Raw genomic sequence first — 17,407 nt, forward strand, 5'->3', positions numbered from 1 at the left:
ATCTCCTGAACAATGCTGTCAAATGTGTTATTATTTTGTGTGCTGTGGATACACTTGGTAATAATGACTGTTGGGTGTTGTTTTGTTGCCACCAAACAGAAATCTCACACACATATTTCTGCTTTTACACAAAAACACATTTCCTTTACCTTTTGAAGAATGTGCATTACTCTTGTTTTATATCTTATATAAAAATATATATATATAAATAAGCATTTTGTAAATGGACCAGTATAGCCTATATGTTTGTGAGAGTGAATTTATCTTAAGATGTTATATTGTTGTGTATATTGTATAACTGCATTACAATTGTTTTTTGCTATTTAAATCTTTGGTTTGGTAACATATATTGGGAGGGTGAGTGTTTGGACTGGCCCACCAAACACAGTTAAACATTCCATTGAGTGTAAAACAATAAACACAGCAATAAAGTATCTATAGAGCAGCTTGTGTTTGCATTTGATTCATTTTTCTAATGGAAAATGTGTAAAAGAGGAAGGAAGCTAGAGCTCTTTCAAATTAAAGTGTTGTGAGATAAGCAGCCCACCAGCAGCCCACCAGTTGGCGGTATATACCATATGATGTTTATGCAGACGGTAATATTAACGATACAGGGATAGTTTACCTGTAAATATTTTAGCGGGTGGGCTTTGGACACATACATTATTGTGCATACTTGCATGTATAGAAAGACACTAATTACAACAATATCTTTATTTAAAAGCTTTATTTATCAAATGTTGATACATGAAAAATAGAAGTTTATGCCAATATTATGAATAACTTTAATGTATCTGATTATGTCTACACAAAACCAGTGCCAGTTGGGATGACAGGGGCCTCTGATGTGGGTGTACTACATGGAGACTTGATAACTCTCATCAGGTATAACAATATACTAATATAATAAAGGTATAAGCAGAGCAAATGACCCCTGATCCTTTATATACATTATATATCTAGAACGGCAATAACATTCAAAGCTAAAAGCATTTACTGTTAAGAACTGTTACTTTCAGGATATTATTGATACATTTACCTTACTACCTCATTGAGCAAACTCTATCTGCTGATAAATACGTGAGATGCATATAAAAGCTTCTAAAGAAGCAGGTTAGGGGACATTAAGATTACGGATTGTATAAAATGGAAACATTCAAGTAAAGTACAGTAATATACTTAGTAACTTTTACCACTGCTGTTGGGAAGCTTAAGAATTTCACCAAGGGATTAACAAAGTCTTATCTTTAGCCAATATGATATATCATAATCAATTTGTTTATTATATTTTGTATTATTAATCTGAATCTGCAAAGTAACTAAAGGTATCAAATACATATTAGTGGAGTGAAAAGTACAACATTTGCCTCTGTAGTATAGTGGAATAGAAGTATAAAGAAAACAATGGAAATACTTGAGTAAAGTACCTTAAAATTGTACTTCAGTAGGCTAGGTAGGCCTATACTACAGTAGTTATATGTTCTATAACTTGTGACATAGACACTGTGTTGGTTAAACTGTCAATAATAGAGAGAGGGAAAAAATGAATAACAGATAAATGAAAGACAAAGCTTTTTTTGTATGTTTTAAATCAGCTGCCTCTGCCTGTCTGCCGTCTGCAAGGAGGGGACAGTATTTTTGGCAACTGTTCCCTCTGGCGAATTTGCGTTTTCCCAGGATGGCGAAGGCTTCGTTGGCTGGATTGGTTAGGTTTAGACATGAGGAGTGGGATTGGTTAGGGTTTGTGTAAGAATACCAGAGTAAGCCAATCAGAGACAGAGTAAGGCAGAGTAGGGTGGGACATGCCTTCGCCATCCGATGAAACCATGAGTGTATTGTAGGGTCCGGGAACACCCAGGGGTCCTTGAGGGAGTTCCAGGGTGACTCTGGAATTTCACTGTAATTCTATCTTAAGTAACACAATGTCAGCATGTGTGGCTATTTTGGTGATGGGCTTCATACACTTAATGTGATGAAACATCTAAAAGCTTCGATCCTACCATATGGGGGTCCCTGGGAATAAATATTTTAAAATGGGGATCTGTGGTCTAATTTGTGTCAGTTTAGGGTTCCTTGACATTAAAAAGTTTTGTAACCACTGATGTAGGAAACGCAAATTCGCCTCCCGCTGTGTTCACAGTGAGAGAGGCGGGGTCAGTGTTTGGCAGGTTCGTCCCTTGAGGGTGTGTGTGTGCGAGAGAGACTCGCTAAGCAACGACCTGCAAACGGGCATCCGAGCCAGTCCAAGCGAAAAACAGGAACCACATTATTTTCGAGTATCTTTGCAATGTCTCCAACGATATTTCTACAGCGTCTGCTTTGATTTCATCGAAGTTGCTGTCTCTCCAGACGTCGGCTACAGAAACGAAACAAGAAATTAATGCATCTTGCTCCGCGTTCCTGTTTGTTTTGACCTGGTAAGGTACCCCTGAGCGACTGATTAGCTCGCCTTGCTAACAGCGCTTCTTCTGGTTCACTCAGCATCTTAGTAGCTAAATGCTAACCAGCTAAAGCTAACTGTGTCTGACGCTTTCTGTCATCTGTTTAATTAACTATAGCTTGCATGTGTTTTCCGAATGTATCTGCCGCAGTTGTATCTTTATTTGGAGGCTAACATGTAAGTGCATAGTGGGTGTTAAACCGTGTGTTGCTTTATTTGTGTTTTTTGGGAGCTAACGGCTAGCGACGGAGGCAGTTCCATCACATCTGTGGCTCCTTTGCAGGCACAGCGAGCTAACTCGGAGACAGAAAAGGAAAAACTGACATAAATAATTAAATATTTGAGGGGTTTTGGATGCCACTAGCAAAACTGAATAACTCTTGTTTTCAGTTTCGCAGACACGTTGTAACGTTAAACAGTAGATTTGTGTCTTTGCTTCTGCATCAAGAATGTGAGATGCAACGGGTAATTCAGTCACCCTGGTTTTGACTGTTATTGTACACTACAATTGTACAGAAATGTTACATCCTGTTGTTTCGGGTGTCTGGAGTTCTTGTTCTTTTGAACTGTAGCCGGTAGTTTCGTTTTCTGTTCAGACTGTTTCTGGAAAGCTTCACAATTTACACAGATGCTCCAGCAGCTCGGTCATATTAAGCTGTCTGTGCAGGAATGTTCTAGTGTTTTCTGGCACAGTGTTGGCCATTAATCTTTTTTGTCTGTGCTGTTTACTGGTGAATGTGTTTGTATGTGTAACCGTTAATTCAGAAACGTTGTTTTAAGGAATCGACCGGCTGACTTTCATTTCTGGGCTCTCTGAAATCCTTTGCACATTGCATAATCGTATCCGGCCATTACCCTTAATAGCACACTATACGGGTTTTCCGTATAGTGTGCTGTTAATACTAGGCATACGTTTGTAGTACAAAAGGGTGTAGGGTACTGTGTGCATACTTGCATTACTGTGCATATACATGCCAACAATTTCATTCACATATACACTATAGGTTATGTGTGTATATATGTATAATAAAATAAATCACTAATTCCTAGGAAGTTAATTTTGCAAAATTTTAGAGCTGAAGCATTAATCAATTAGTCGGTCATGGAAAAATGTATCTGAAGCTTTTTGGATGGTCATTAATTGTTTAAATTGCAGTCCCCCAGTTTCCAGCTTTTTATTTGTGAGGCTTTTCTGCTTTTTTTTTTTTTTTTTTTTTGTCCTATTTGATAGTCCTTTGATCATTTTTGGACTGTTAATTAGATAAAACAAGCTATAAGGAGACATCATATATAGAGTCAAACTAAACGATTATTCCTTTAATGTTGACAAAATTCGATTATCAAAATAATTGTTACTTACAGTCCTACAATATGCCAATATCAACCAACCTAATGATGATCATTGCAGTTGTATAATAATAACTTCATTTATATGGTATATCAAATCAGAAATACAAACTGATTGAAAAATGAAGTGGATTTCACAAATAATATTAAAAGTTGTATAAAGGGGTAGAAAAAAAAAATATATATATGAAAACATAGTACTATAAATCTAAATTCAAGACTAACATAAAGGAAATCTAAATTCAAGACTAACATAAAGGAAGTTATTTATGTACTGTTAACTGTCCTGGCAGTATTTTAGTGCTACAGCAGCCTCTGATGCTTCTGCACTACATGCTTATTGGATAATGCATCTATTTGGCATTTAGCTTTAACAATATACTAATGTACTGTATGCATACAGAGGTGGAGGCATGTATTTACTTAATGTAAAGAAGTAATACTGCAGTTACCAGGAAATTTTAAAGGTAAACACACTCATTGTGAAGAATTATCACTTTTTGTCATCATCTGTTTTTAGGTTCCTGACTTTAGTATCTCAGCAACAACACAAACAACTTGACTTTAACCTGCAGCTTATTTGTGGAACACAAATTATCTATGGTCTTATCTGAAGGGCTTATGCTAAACCTGTAATATAGCTCAGTAAAGTTTAATCTGTTGGCAAAACACAACTAGGTTATTGTGTAAGATACAGCAAATGTGTCTATAGACAGACTGGAGTAAAGGTCAACTCTGCAATGATGTTGATGTTGAGTCAGCTCCTGTAATACACGTTGGAATTATGGTGTATTACACTCAGTTAAACATATGCAGTCTAATACATCAGTCCAGCAATAAATCCTTCACAAAGGTTAAAGTCATATTTATTTTTATTGTAACTGTTTTAGAGAGGTGTTGATTCAACTTTATGGTCATTTTGGAGGTTATAGTTTGTGGTGCTGTTGAGCTGTGTAATTCTGAGAGATATTTTTAATATTTGGGCCAGTCTATATTAATTAGATATTAGAAACAGCTGCTTAGGTTATTTCTGTACCATTTAGCAGCACCACAAACATAACATTCATAAACGATTCACAACAGGGCTGTGGTATGTCTCAGCTACAGGGTTGCAAGCAGCTAACTATTTGTTTTATAATGGATTCATTTGACAGTTAATTGTGGGCGTTCGGATAGCTGAATGTCTAAGTTGCAGAAAATATAACGTCCCCGATTCTTAAAAAAATAAATAATTTCCTAAATATTTTCAAGACCACATTGACATATTCAAGTTGTTTGTTTTGTCTGACCAAGCAATCAAACTCCAAAGATATTCGGTTTACTGTCATATAACAAAGAAAAGCAGCAAATCCTCCCTTTTGAGAAGTTGTAAACCAGCAAATGTTTGGCATTTTTGTTTGAACAATTACTGAAAAGATTAACTGATTATTAAAATAGATCAACTTGTTGACCGTCTAATCATTTAAGCTTTAGCTAGGTGGTTGATTAACCTCGCGACTCAGTCAGTATATTTTAATGTTTTTGACTAACTTGACTTCCCAGACTAATTAAAATTGCAAGCCCCTAGATACAGATTCACTAGGTGGGTTCCTAAACCTAGTTTGAAAACATTGTTAAAGAGCTAAAATAGTATGTTAAAGCCACACATTTGAAAACGATCGGATCGTAAATGTGGAGTTAATTCAGTGAAGATACTAATAAAATGCAGCCTCAGGGAGACACTCGAGGCATTGCCATGATTAGCATTCACCTGTAGCCTTTTATGTGAAGGATGTCACGTATGCACATAGCAATGGTGTCAAAACTCTCCAACCTCCTGCCGTGTGAGATACGACTGTGTATGTAAGACGACCCATAGTTTTTATATGGAAGGAAATCACGCGCACACACAGCAGTCACAGCAGTGTCATAACCACACAGCTGCCTGCAGTGTGGGATTGTTGTTGCCAGGTCACTGAGTGGTTGTTTTAGACTCTGTGGACAGAGGCCAAGCTAAACCAAATGTGGTCCAAATCTCTCTTAAACTGGACCCACATTGCCAGAAATTCACCAGATTTAATCCGTCTGCAGTGTTTCATAACCTCGCTTTTTATTGGTTAAAATATAATTAGCGTTTATGATTTAAGCATTTAATTATTGCTATTTTGCAGCATAACATACAATGGACAAAATAATAAGATGACAGTAATTTTAAGGAGTAATCAAAGCAGTGCAATTGTATAGAAATACAACGATGCAGGCTACAAAGGAAAAGAGACATCTTATTATCTAAAAAGAAGCCTTGGAGCATTATCTTCTGGTGTACATTAGGCCAAAATAAGCCGAAAGTGCTGTCCCCGCAGTGTGGCACTGACCTGGCCCAAAGATTGTGTAAATGGAGATCAGGCAGCTGAAATAACAAAGGCTTCTACAGGAGAAAAAAAATCTTGTATTCATGTGTTGTTATCTTTCCCCATGAATATCAGGCCCACAAGAGCATTTTACTTTCAGATCCTGGACTATGCATGTTCATTTGAACATATTAAGACATAGGAAGACCAAAAGATCTTTGATAAATGTAATATTTCCTATGCCATAGAAATGTAGTAAAATAATTAATGTGACTTGCTGACACTAATAAAAAAAAAATGTTCCCTCATAAATCACATCTTTTCCTTGCATTTGATTGTAAGCACAAAACATTGCAGAAGAGAATTTGATAAGTGGATACACTAGCCTAAGACCTTTTATCTGAAACCTGTAGAACATTTTAACCACAGTGTCGAGACTGGAATTGTCTTGTGTCAAAAAACACGATGCATTTCAGAAAATAGAAATCTTACCTTGGTTTGATAAATACAAAAAATTGTTTGGCAGCCGGTAAATATTTTTCTTTTGGGCATTATTGGATTCACAGGATTTGGCATCAATTTCAGGAATTTCCTCGATTTGTCAATTCATTGGATTAGCCAAAACAAACTTGATATCTGTTTATTTTATCCATAAATAGTTTTTCATGAAACATATTTTCCTTTTTGCGACAAGGATGTCACTAGGTAATGGCAGGGGATTTGGTGAGACAAGCTATTAATTTAGCTGAATCAGACAGAAACGCGTAATCTTTATTACGTTTATAAATTGCTGTATCATTTGACATTTTTTGTGCTACACCACACCAAACAAAGGCTTGAGAAGCAGAAGGCCTTATCTTGAGGCAGATTGAGAAATCCTGTGCTGAGCGGCTGGCTGGGTTGAAGTAATCTTGGGGTAAGAATATGTTCTCAGTAGGTTTAATCGCAGTGCTCTTAACTGTACAGCATCTGCTGAATGTGTCAAGCTACAACAGAGATTGCGTAGTGATGAAAGTCACATGACTGGAAATACAGGATAACCCACCTTCATAGCCTATATCTGTAACATTAGGCACCATTTTCCACCCTGGTTGGTGGATTTTTGCATTAGATTAAGTCTGTGGTTTTCCGTTTGAAAGATATTTTAAAACGAAAGTGTGATAGGAAATTCCCATGTACTAAACATCTTTTTGGTCACACGTTGGTCTTTTATATATTAAAGGAACACGCCGACTTATTGGGAATTTAGCTTATTCACTGTAACCCCCAGAGTAAGACAAGTCGATATAAACCCTTCTCATCTCCGTGCATGCTGTAACGCTGTCTGATGGTTCCAGCATTAGCTTAGCCCAGCACAGATCCTGCAGGTAACTGGTTCCAACTAGCCTACTGCTCCCAATTGTGACAAAAGTGACAAAATAACGCCAACATGTTCCTATTTACATGTTGTGATTTTATAGTCTGGCGTGTACAAAAAACAACGTAACATGAGACACAGCCATCTTCTAACAGTAAACAAACCGGGAACTATATTCTCAGACAGGCTTGCTGCGAGCATATCACTCCGCCCAAGTACTATATTCTTCCGCCTGAGAATATAGTTCCCGGTTTGTTTACAGTTAGAAGACGGCTGTGTCTCATGTTACGTTGTTTTTTGTACACGCTGTGACTCTATAAATCACAACATGTAAATTGGAACATGTTGGTGTTATTTTGTCACTTATTGGGAGCAGTAGGATTACTGGAACCAGTTACCTGCATGTTCTGTGCTGGCCTGATGCCGCTGGAGCCATCAGACAGCCTTACAGCACGCACAGAGATGAGAAGGGTATGTATGGACTTGTCTAACTCTGGGGGTTACGGTGAATAAGCTAAATTCCCAATAAGTCGACGTGTTCCTTCAAATGACAAATGCCCATTCACAAGGTACCAGAGCTAAAAGTGATACCTCTAGATTGTTTTTTGCTAACCAACCGATTGATTTTTGTAGTTTAATTAATCAACTTTTTAAGTGTAAATATCTTTAAATGTTTTTAGAAATTGAGCAATAGAAAAAAAGATAGATAGATAGATAGATAGATAGATAGATAAAAGAGAAAAAAATACTCCCTGTTTTGAGAACTAACTATAAATGTTTTGTGAGAAATTGCTAAAATGTTTAATATTACCAAATTGTCATGTGTGTCCATTAGTTAAGCAATACTCCCGCTGATAGATGGGCCAAAGCCACGTGTAAAGATTTTTTAGTTTAATAGACAACAAAAACAACAAATCTCTCGTTGATTCTCATCATCTTCAGTTTTATTATTGACACATTTGGGTCAATCAGTCTACCAGCCCGACCGATATCACTGTCTAGATACTGAGTGATCCATGCTCACCTTGTTAGGTAGACTGATGCTTTTTAAATACATGAGCTAATTGATTAATTCAACCTTGACCTCAGAGTTGAGCTTTCCTGCCTTGGACTTGGCAGTATAGTGCTGCTTGGCTTAGATTGAAGAAGAAAGTAATAAGGTCTGTTTCCTGGCAGCAGACCCAGTGACCAAAACTAGCCAACACTGCTCTAGAGTCACGTTAGACCCGGGCCTGCTCCAACGATTTAAGTCAACAGTTGAGAAGACACCCATATTCGACGGACTTTAATTTTGTCAATCAAATCACTGAACTTTTATCTGTGTCACTGTACACCGAGCAGTCTAAGAGTAACAGCATGGCAGAATGTTAACTTTACAAACCAAGTCATGTCTCAAAATAACCCAACCTTAAAACTAGCTAGAAGAATGGTAATAAAACCAGAAGCACATGACTAATTAATTTACCGAAGACGCCCCGAGCCTACGCTTTTATTTCCGGAGTCATTGGTTGGTTAGAAGAGCCGACTCTGAAAATCCCTATGGACCTTTTTCACAGCAGACATTTTGACTTATATCATAGTAGGAAAAGCACAGCTGAAATTGATAACCTTAACAATGGCTCAGTTCCATCAAGTGTCCCAGTAAGCTATTTCAGTGAGTCAGCATGCACAATACCAGGGCCTCTCCTAAGTGGAATGCAGCCATCATCAATGGTTTGGAATACACCTGTGCTTTTCCTACTATGACATGTCAACATGTCTGCCGTGAAAAAGGTCTACTGGTGAACAACACTGGTGAGACAGAGAGTTGTTGCTTAATAACGTAATTCCTTTCTTGGAGCTATGCTCAATTGGTCATCTCTAGCTTTTGGGTAGAACTAAATTTTGATACTAGGGCTTTAAATATTTTGTCTCGAAATATTGATTTAATGATACTGATGATGTTGACATGGCCTTTTAGCAGTAAATTAGGAATACAAATTAGCTTTTTGGCTGAGCAAGACTAGCACTGCACAGTTGTACATTTTCTTTGAGGTTTTTGTCATTTAAGGTGGACTTTGCTCATGTAGTTTGTTACTTCAGTGTGAGAGAGTGAAGGAAATCTAAGTAGTGCATCATAAACAAAAAATCTACTCTACTGTGTGTTCCTCACATGACTTTTTTATAGTTTAAGTTGCATGTGGAAAATAATGCATTTGACCCTTGGCCACTGGCAGTGATTGAGCAGCAAATCAGCGTATTGATCTCATTTGTCTGCCCTTGTTTGAACTGATAATAATATAATAATACGTTTATTTGATATAGCACCTTTTACAGACAAAGTCACAAAGTGCTTCACATGATAAACATTTGTAAAAATACGTAAGATCCAACAGAAAATTAGCAAGAAAAAATTGAAAGACCAATGAAAATCATTTAAATATTAAAACCTAACACCCAAAGTTACAACCATGAGTCAAAAGCGAATTTAAACAAAACGTAGTCATGGTCAGTAATATGCAGCTCCTCAGGGAAAACAGAGTCAAGATTAAGACCAAGTGTAAAAACAAGGTCCAAAGTATGACCCCTGACGGGTGAGGGACCAGACACATGTTGGATAAAATTAAAAGACTCCGTGACATTCAGAAAATCAGCAGTGAAAGTGCAAGACATGTCATCGACGTGAATATTAAAATCTCCAATCATAACCACTTAATCCAACCTAATAATAGATGATAAAAAATCACTGAATTCAGACAAAAAAGAACTGTTTGAACCAGTGGGTCTGCAAATTAAAATACAATAAAATGGATTACCAACAAATGGACCCAGTACCGCCTAAAAAACACTCATCTATAGCCAAATATCTTAGTCATAAAAATCAGGTACAATTCTATTAAATGGGCCTTGAAAAACTTGTTTAACATACAACAATAACCTGTCACTTCATATACTGTGTGAGACAATCCTTGGATCTGCACTGTCAGTCTGCATGGTCACTGTTTGCATGCTCTCCTGTCTGCTCATTTGTCAGCTACTCTCACAGCTGGTGTTTTGATCTGTTATTTACACAAAGGCACAGATGGAAATGACAAGACTAGTACTATCCTGTGTAAGCTATTTGTTCTGTGTTAATTGAGTCTCATTCATGTAATAGCACAAAGACAGTTTATTCAACGATATTTAACAGGCTCTGGGTTTCCTCATTTATACGCTGTACTGTCCTCATCGCACCGTCGCTGCTTTCATAGAGCTGTCAGCCATGTACAGAATATAAAGACAGCCGATTTAGAGGGATCTTTTATTTAATGCAGCAAAGGCAGACTCATACTGGCTGTTATTTTCGTAAGCAGTGCTCTGGAAATTTCCATCAGTGTGAGACAGAGCAAGAGAGAGGTGATGTAGATCAATACTAAATCAATAAGGCTCAATGTCATTGTATCAGAAGAGGCGGTGCCCAGTGACTCTGGCAAGCTCTGCTAAGGCTGTAAGTCGTACGCCCACTGTTGCCAGCACAGAGCTGCACTTGTTTCCACTGTAGGCATTCAAGCTTTTTGCAGTGTCACAACCCCTTAGGCCATCAAAATATGGATCTTATTTTACTGTTTCCCCTTTTAGAGCACTTGTATGGCATTTCAGCCCTTTTATGAAATGTAGTGGAGAGTGACATGAAACTATGATAACCTGGAGTGTAGTGAACCAGACTAGTAGATCACCAGTTCAGAGAATCTCCCTCCTCCTCCAGCAAATGCTATCAAGCAGGTCACTTAACCCTTGCAGTGGTGCACAGTGTAGTATATATATATATATATATATATATATATATATATATATATATATATATATATATATATATATATATATATATATATATATATACAGTGGGGAAATAAGTATTTGACCCCTTGCTGAAGGTTTGCCCACTTACAAAGAATGCAAAAATCTACAATTTTAATCATATGTACATTCTAACAGTGAAAGACAGAATCCCAAAGAAAATTCCAGAAAATCACATCATATGAATTTATTAAAATGATAACCATCTGATGAGGAAAACAAGTATTTGACCCCCTGGACAAACAGCATGTTAATATTTTGTAGAAAAGCCATTATTGGCCAGCACAGATGTCAAACGGTTTTTATAGTTGGTGACAAGGTTTGTGCACATTTCGGCAGGGATGTTGGCCCACTCCTCCCTGCAGACAGCCTCCAAATCATTCAGGTTCTGAGGTTGTCGCCTGGCAACTGAATTTTAAGCTCCCTCCAAAGATTTTCAATCGGATTCAGGTCTGGAGACTGGCTAGGCCACTCCAGAACCTTGATGTGCTTCTTCTTCAGCCACTCTTTTTGTTGCTTTGGCGGTGTGCTTAGGGTCACTGTTGAAACACCACCCATCTTCAGCTCTCTCACTGAGGGAAGGAGATGTCGGTCCAGAATTCCACGATACATGGGCCCGCCCATCCTCCCCTCAATACGATGGAGTTGTCCGTCCCCTTGGCTGAAAAGCACCCCCAAAGCATGATGTTGCCACCACCATGCTTGACGGTTCCAAACACGACGAGTTGAGTTGAGGCCAAAAGTTCTATTTTGGTCTCATCTGACCACATCACCTTCTTCCAGGCCTCTTCTGAGTCGCCCAGGTGGTGAATGGCGAACATCATGCGGGCCTGTACATGTTTCTTCTTGAGCAGGGGGACCTTTGCGCTGCAGGATTTCAATCCATTGTAGTGTGTTACCAACCGTTTCTTTTGTAACTGTGGTCCCAGCTGCCTTTAGTTGATTCATCAGTTCCCCCCTTGTGGTTTTGGGATGATTCCTCACTGTTCGCATGATCAGGGACACCCCACGAGGCAAGATCTTGTGTGGAGGCCCAGACCGAGGGAGGTTGGCGGTGGTGTGGTGCTTCTTCCATTTCCTGATAACATCACCGACAGTTGATCTTTTTCTCTCCAAGTTGCTTTCCAATTCTCTTAATCCCAGCCTTGTGCAGATCAACAATCTTGTCCCTGATGTCCGTGAGAAAGCTCTTTGGTCTTGCCCATGGTGGTGATGTTGGATGCTGGTTGTTTGGGTGTTGACAGGTGTCTTTTATACAGGTAGGTGAGGCAGGTGTATTTCATGTAGACAATTGGTTCGGATTGGGGCTGTGTCTTAAAGAAAGACTAACTGGCTTGTAGGAGCCAGAATACTTGCTGTTTGTCCAGGGGGTCAAATACTTGTTTTTCCTCATCAGATGGTTATCAATTTTAATAAATTCATATGATGTGATTTTCTGGAATTTTCTTTGGGATTCTGTCTTTCACTGTTAAAATGTACATATGATTACAATTGTAGATTTTTGCATTCTTTGTAAGTGGGCAAACCTGCAAAATCAGCAAGGGGTCAAATACTTATTTATATATATATATATATATATATATATATATATATATATATATATATATATATATATATATATATATATATATATATATATATATATTTATATTGCAAAATCTAAATCATTATTAAAATGGTTGTCTATTATTTTTCTGTAAATCAACTAATTATTTCAGCTCTATATCAAATATGGTAGGCTGGATTGCACATGGAGCAAGCTTTGCTCTGTTTATCCTGTCGGGCAGGCATATTCATCAGATCCCCAGGCTTCAAAGGAAATCCACTTGAAGAAAATTCAAAAGAAGCGCTAGGCCTATAGGAGTGAAGTCAATTTACCATTACACAGTATGATATATAAAAATAAGTCGGTAAATATCTCATTATTTTTGTTTGATGTTCCCAACACACCAATATTCTGCTGGTTTGGTCAGAGTTAAAGATAACAAGGCCTGAAAAAGCCCATGTCCCCTGAAGATAGCGTTTATTAATTTATCACTGACAGGGCTAGCCTGGGAGGAGTAGCTAAACTAGTCTAGGTCAGTGAGCTGCTGCTCTTGATTCAAGGGCAAACACTTGCTTTACTGCCTCTGTTGTATTTCCCCTGCTTTACCTCACTTTTTTTTTTCCTATCACTTCCTTTCTCCCCGCTGCTTTCTATCCTCTAATCATCCTATGCCATTCTCTTTCTAATACTATTTTATTCTGCATAACGCTGCCTCTCCTCCTCTTATTTTTCCTTTCATCCTTCTACATCCACCCCCCCTCCCAGCCTGACTTGACCTGCTGCTATCTGCCTCTAAGACACAGAACAATGACTTCAAAACTGTACGCAAATGCTGACCCACTATATCCTACGAAGCCTGGAGGGTATCCAAAGTAAAACTTAATTTGTGCGCTCAAATTACTAATTAATTGAGCACTAATTAGTAGCTTGTTTTCTTGTGGAAACAGTACAGATAAACAAGCAAATAGACACCCTGGCATGGAGAGAAGCATTGTACTGTAAGTAAACTGAAATGGCCAGAAACCAAAAAAAAAAGGTGGATCATCCTCTGCTAAAAAGGTGTACAGTACATTAGGACATAGTTAATACTACATATATCCAATATACAGCCAACCCTGGTTGTGTACAGGTGCAGGACAGAAGGCAGCAAAAAGGACATTTGTGTTTCACATACAAGATGTTTTCTTTTTTGTTCACATGGATGTTTGCAAGGTCAATACATTGCATCAATAAATACTTTTGTGAGCTTGGCAATTTCTGTGTGCACAACCTCTCATGCGTCTTAAGTAAACTGAAGCATGGGTAAAAAGGTAGACAGACAGGTAAATGTTGACAGCCACACAAAGTGGCAGATAGGCTTATATTAAGAGATAGCACACTTATGTACTCAGCTTTGGTCTGGTTAAGTAGAGTTCAGAATATTCAAATGACCCTCGTCTTGCACCTGCCGACTACGTTGCCATGATTCTGAGTTGGATTATTTATAGTACCTGAAAATCCGGTAGGCCTCAAAAAATATAGCATAGCACATTTGGCCTGAAACTTGGCCTTTGTTTCCAACTAAATAACCTTCTTTCTTTTTTTACATTGGTAAGCATATTACACAATAATACAATAATAATACTGGTCACTTGACTTGTACCATGTTTTCTCCAGAGAGAGCATTAGTTGGTACACAAGAATACGAGTCAGGATCCCAAAGCTTTTGGGTAAAAGTGCTTTTTGGAGAAACTGCATGTGTGGGGAATCACCCAGCAAGAGCTTCAATGCATGAATAAGACTGACGTCTGAATGCTGACCTGCACATTTTTGCAGATCAATCTATATTATGGATGTCTATAAAAAAGATGTGATTAAGAGCCATAAGACACAGTCAAATTCATAGTTTGAAAAACAGATAAAAAGGTGTACAGTACATTAGGACATAGTTAATACTACATATAATGAGGTAAATATTGGCCATTATCTTAAACGAGCAACTTAAACTTACTATCCTAATATTATTGGCTATACATTGTGTATTTACTCTTACTGCCACAAGACAAACAGTAGGGCTCACTGCTAATGGCTGACAGCTTAAAATGGGCACAAGCAGGTTTTAGGTCAACTTTAGGGCTTGTTAGGTGTTTGTGGGTTTTAATTGTTATTTTTCCTATATGTATTTATGTTTTAAACCACAGTCTTTCATTTGCAATGTTTTATTCTTTGAACACCAATCTATGAGTGTTTTGTATATACAGTAGACCGATCCAGCTGTGTGTACTCTTTGTGTGCTGCTTGCAACACTTCAGATCAAAATAACAAACTTCATATTAAACAACTTATTAATAGACTTCCTGTTACACAGCTTCTTCCAGTTAAGCAGTTAAACATCCTGGATGGCTAACCAACCTAATGTTAGCTGAAAATTAACATAATTCCCATAAGGTTTCAAGATAAATGCTCAAAGAATGGCATTGAAGGTGTTTCATATGTTCTTATCGACTTGAATATAAGACAACCTTTCTTTTCCAACAATTGTTTTTGGAAAAAGTTGGGAGTAAACTTATCATCCTTTTTTCTCATAAAAGTGGAACATGAAATCCTTCCAATTTGAGCAGAATGTGAATCCCACATTGTGCAGCTTGTCTCTCAGTTACATACTCCCTCTGGCTCTTTGAAGCAGTCAAAATGTTATTTTGTCCAGCAGTTAGCATTTTTCAGACTTTCCTTTTAAAGCTCATTATCCGTGATAGTGCTAGTACTTGGCTGCTACCCAGATGAATTGATTCAGTCCACGGTTTGTTTCTGAATTCAACATTGGGAGAGGTATTCGCACGTCATGAATGTATTTCCTTCGTGGCAGCAAAACACCAAAATCTTTGTTTAGGGATGATTTACTCAAAAGGACACACAGGGCCAGATGTACTAACGCTTTTGCGCCCACTTCAGGCATATTTGTTTCGCAACGTGCACGTAAAAGCATGGCGAGGTATGTACAGTACAAACAGGCCGCACTGAGGTAAAAGCACAGACTACCTGTCGCGGGAACTGAAAATGGCAAAAAAAGTGTCATGCATATGCATTAATGGGAGGGTGAAGGGGAAAGTGTGAATTTCCCATAAAGAGATGGGAGGGGAAGCGTAAAGTGTGCCTAATTATGTATTCCGCGGTACAAAAACCTCCTGTGGAAGCGCACCTCTATTTTGCGGTAAAAATTCTCCGCCTCTTAAAAGCAGATGTAAACCAGGAAGCGGGTTTCCTCGCAAATGCCTCCTGGTGAAATGGCAGCAGTAATCCGAGCAAGACGAAAACATAGGCCAAGGAGACGAGCTGAAAGGATTTTTGCCACAAGGATCACACTTTTTCAGTTTTTCCGCTAGCATAGCAACAATAAGGCTACAAAACAACCCATACCAACCCAAATAATATCTGATGTTGTGAATATGTAATTGTCTTGTCCTTGAATATAAGACCCAGTCTCACGGGAGTTCGTGAAATGGTCACGCTATTTAATCTATTGATTCGTGTACACGGGTACGTTTTTCTTGTTTTTTTTCGTGGTGGCCAGCACGAAAATGTAAACTAATGTATTTCAATGGGAAGCATATGTTGTGATCACAGCACGACTACAGTAGCGAGTAGTATGAAATGCCGAAAATCAGCGTAAGGAGGTTGGTTGGGGTGGTGGATGGGTCAAACAACACAGGACTTTCCCCCCGGAGACCGGGGATAGTGGCCCGGGTGTGGCGTTTTGTTTCCCCGTTGTTGTTTTCCTAATCACAACCGTCCCGAAAATAAATATTTGTGTGTGCTGTAAAGTGGTTAGAAAAAAATGATATCAGAATTGGCTAAAATCGGCATCGGCTGGCCTAACTCAATGAAAATCGGAATCGGCCTAGAAAGTTGTAATCGGTGCATTTCTAATGTTTCCCATTTCGTGCTGGCCACCACAGAAAAAACGAGATAAACGTGTTCTTGTACACGAATCGATGGATTAAAAATAGTGTGCCAATTTCACGAACTGCCGTGAGACCGTGTTGGAATATAATACAACACCATAATTCGTATTCGGGTCAATATATTTATCAGGTACTTGTTTTTCTTGGCAGGTTTATCTTTAAATCTCAGTCACATGTAGTGATTGGTATCTGTTTGTCTCCTTGCAGATACAATCCACACTAAGACATCTATACACTGTTTGTTTTTAAGGTGTGTACTTGTTTGGATGTGACTGGTTAAACCGGTGGGTACAAGGAAGTTATCCGTTGGGTCAGGGGTCATAGGATCTATGGATCCAATAACCCAACGCAGTAGACAAATACAGATGTAGCAGTAATTTGTTTCCTCCTGATTTATTTTTGTAGAGATTCAGGCCAGAGGGAAGGGATCAGTGGGAGGTGCTTCTCTGTTTGTTTTAAGATTTAGATTTAGAGTAGTAAACAAACTCAACAGACTTACTAGTCTAGATATCTGTTTGTTTGTGAGTAAAAAATGTTTCTCTTTGGGTTTTAATTTTTGCAACTTATATTGTATAGACTTTGATACACTCTTTTTAGCTATGTTTTACCCCTTGGGGATTGTAGGCTGAC

The 17,407-nt window shown here is 38.1% G+C and overlaps 1 protein-coding gene across 5 annotated transcripts in view; it reads left to right on the plus strand.

Annotated features, from left to right (window-relative positions):
- The first annotated feature begins 2,177 nt into the window (after positions 1–2,177).
- fam13b (family with sequence similarity 13 member B) overlaps positions 2,178–17,407 on the plus strand; it is a 77,963-nt gene continuing 62,733 nt past the window's right edge. For all 5 annotated transcript variants that reach the window (XM_028589019.1, XM_028589024.1, XM_028589023.1 and 2 more), the window contains exon 1: positions 2,178–2,417. The gene's annotated coding sequence lies outside the window, so the exon portion shown is untranslated. The remainder of the gene's footprint in view (positions 2,418–17,407) is intronic.

Source organism: Perca flavescens, chromosome 10 (assembly GCF_004354835.1).
Source record: "Perca flavescens isolate YP-PL-M2 chromosome 10, PFLA_1.0, whole genome shotgun sequence".
Classification (NCBI taxonomy): domain Eukaryota; kingdom Metazoa; phylum Chordata; class Actinopteri; order Perciformes; family Percidae; genus Perca; species Perca flavescens.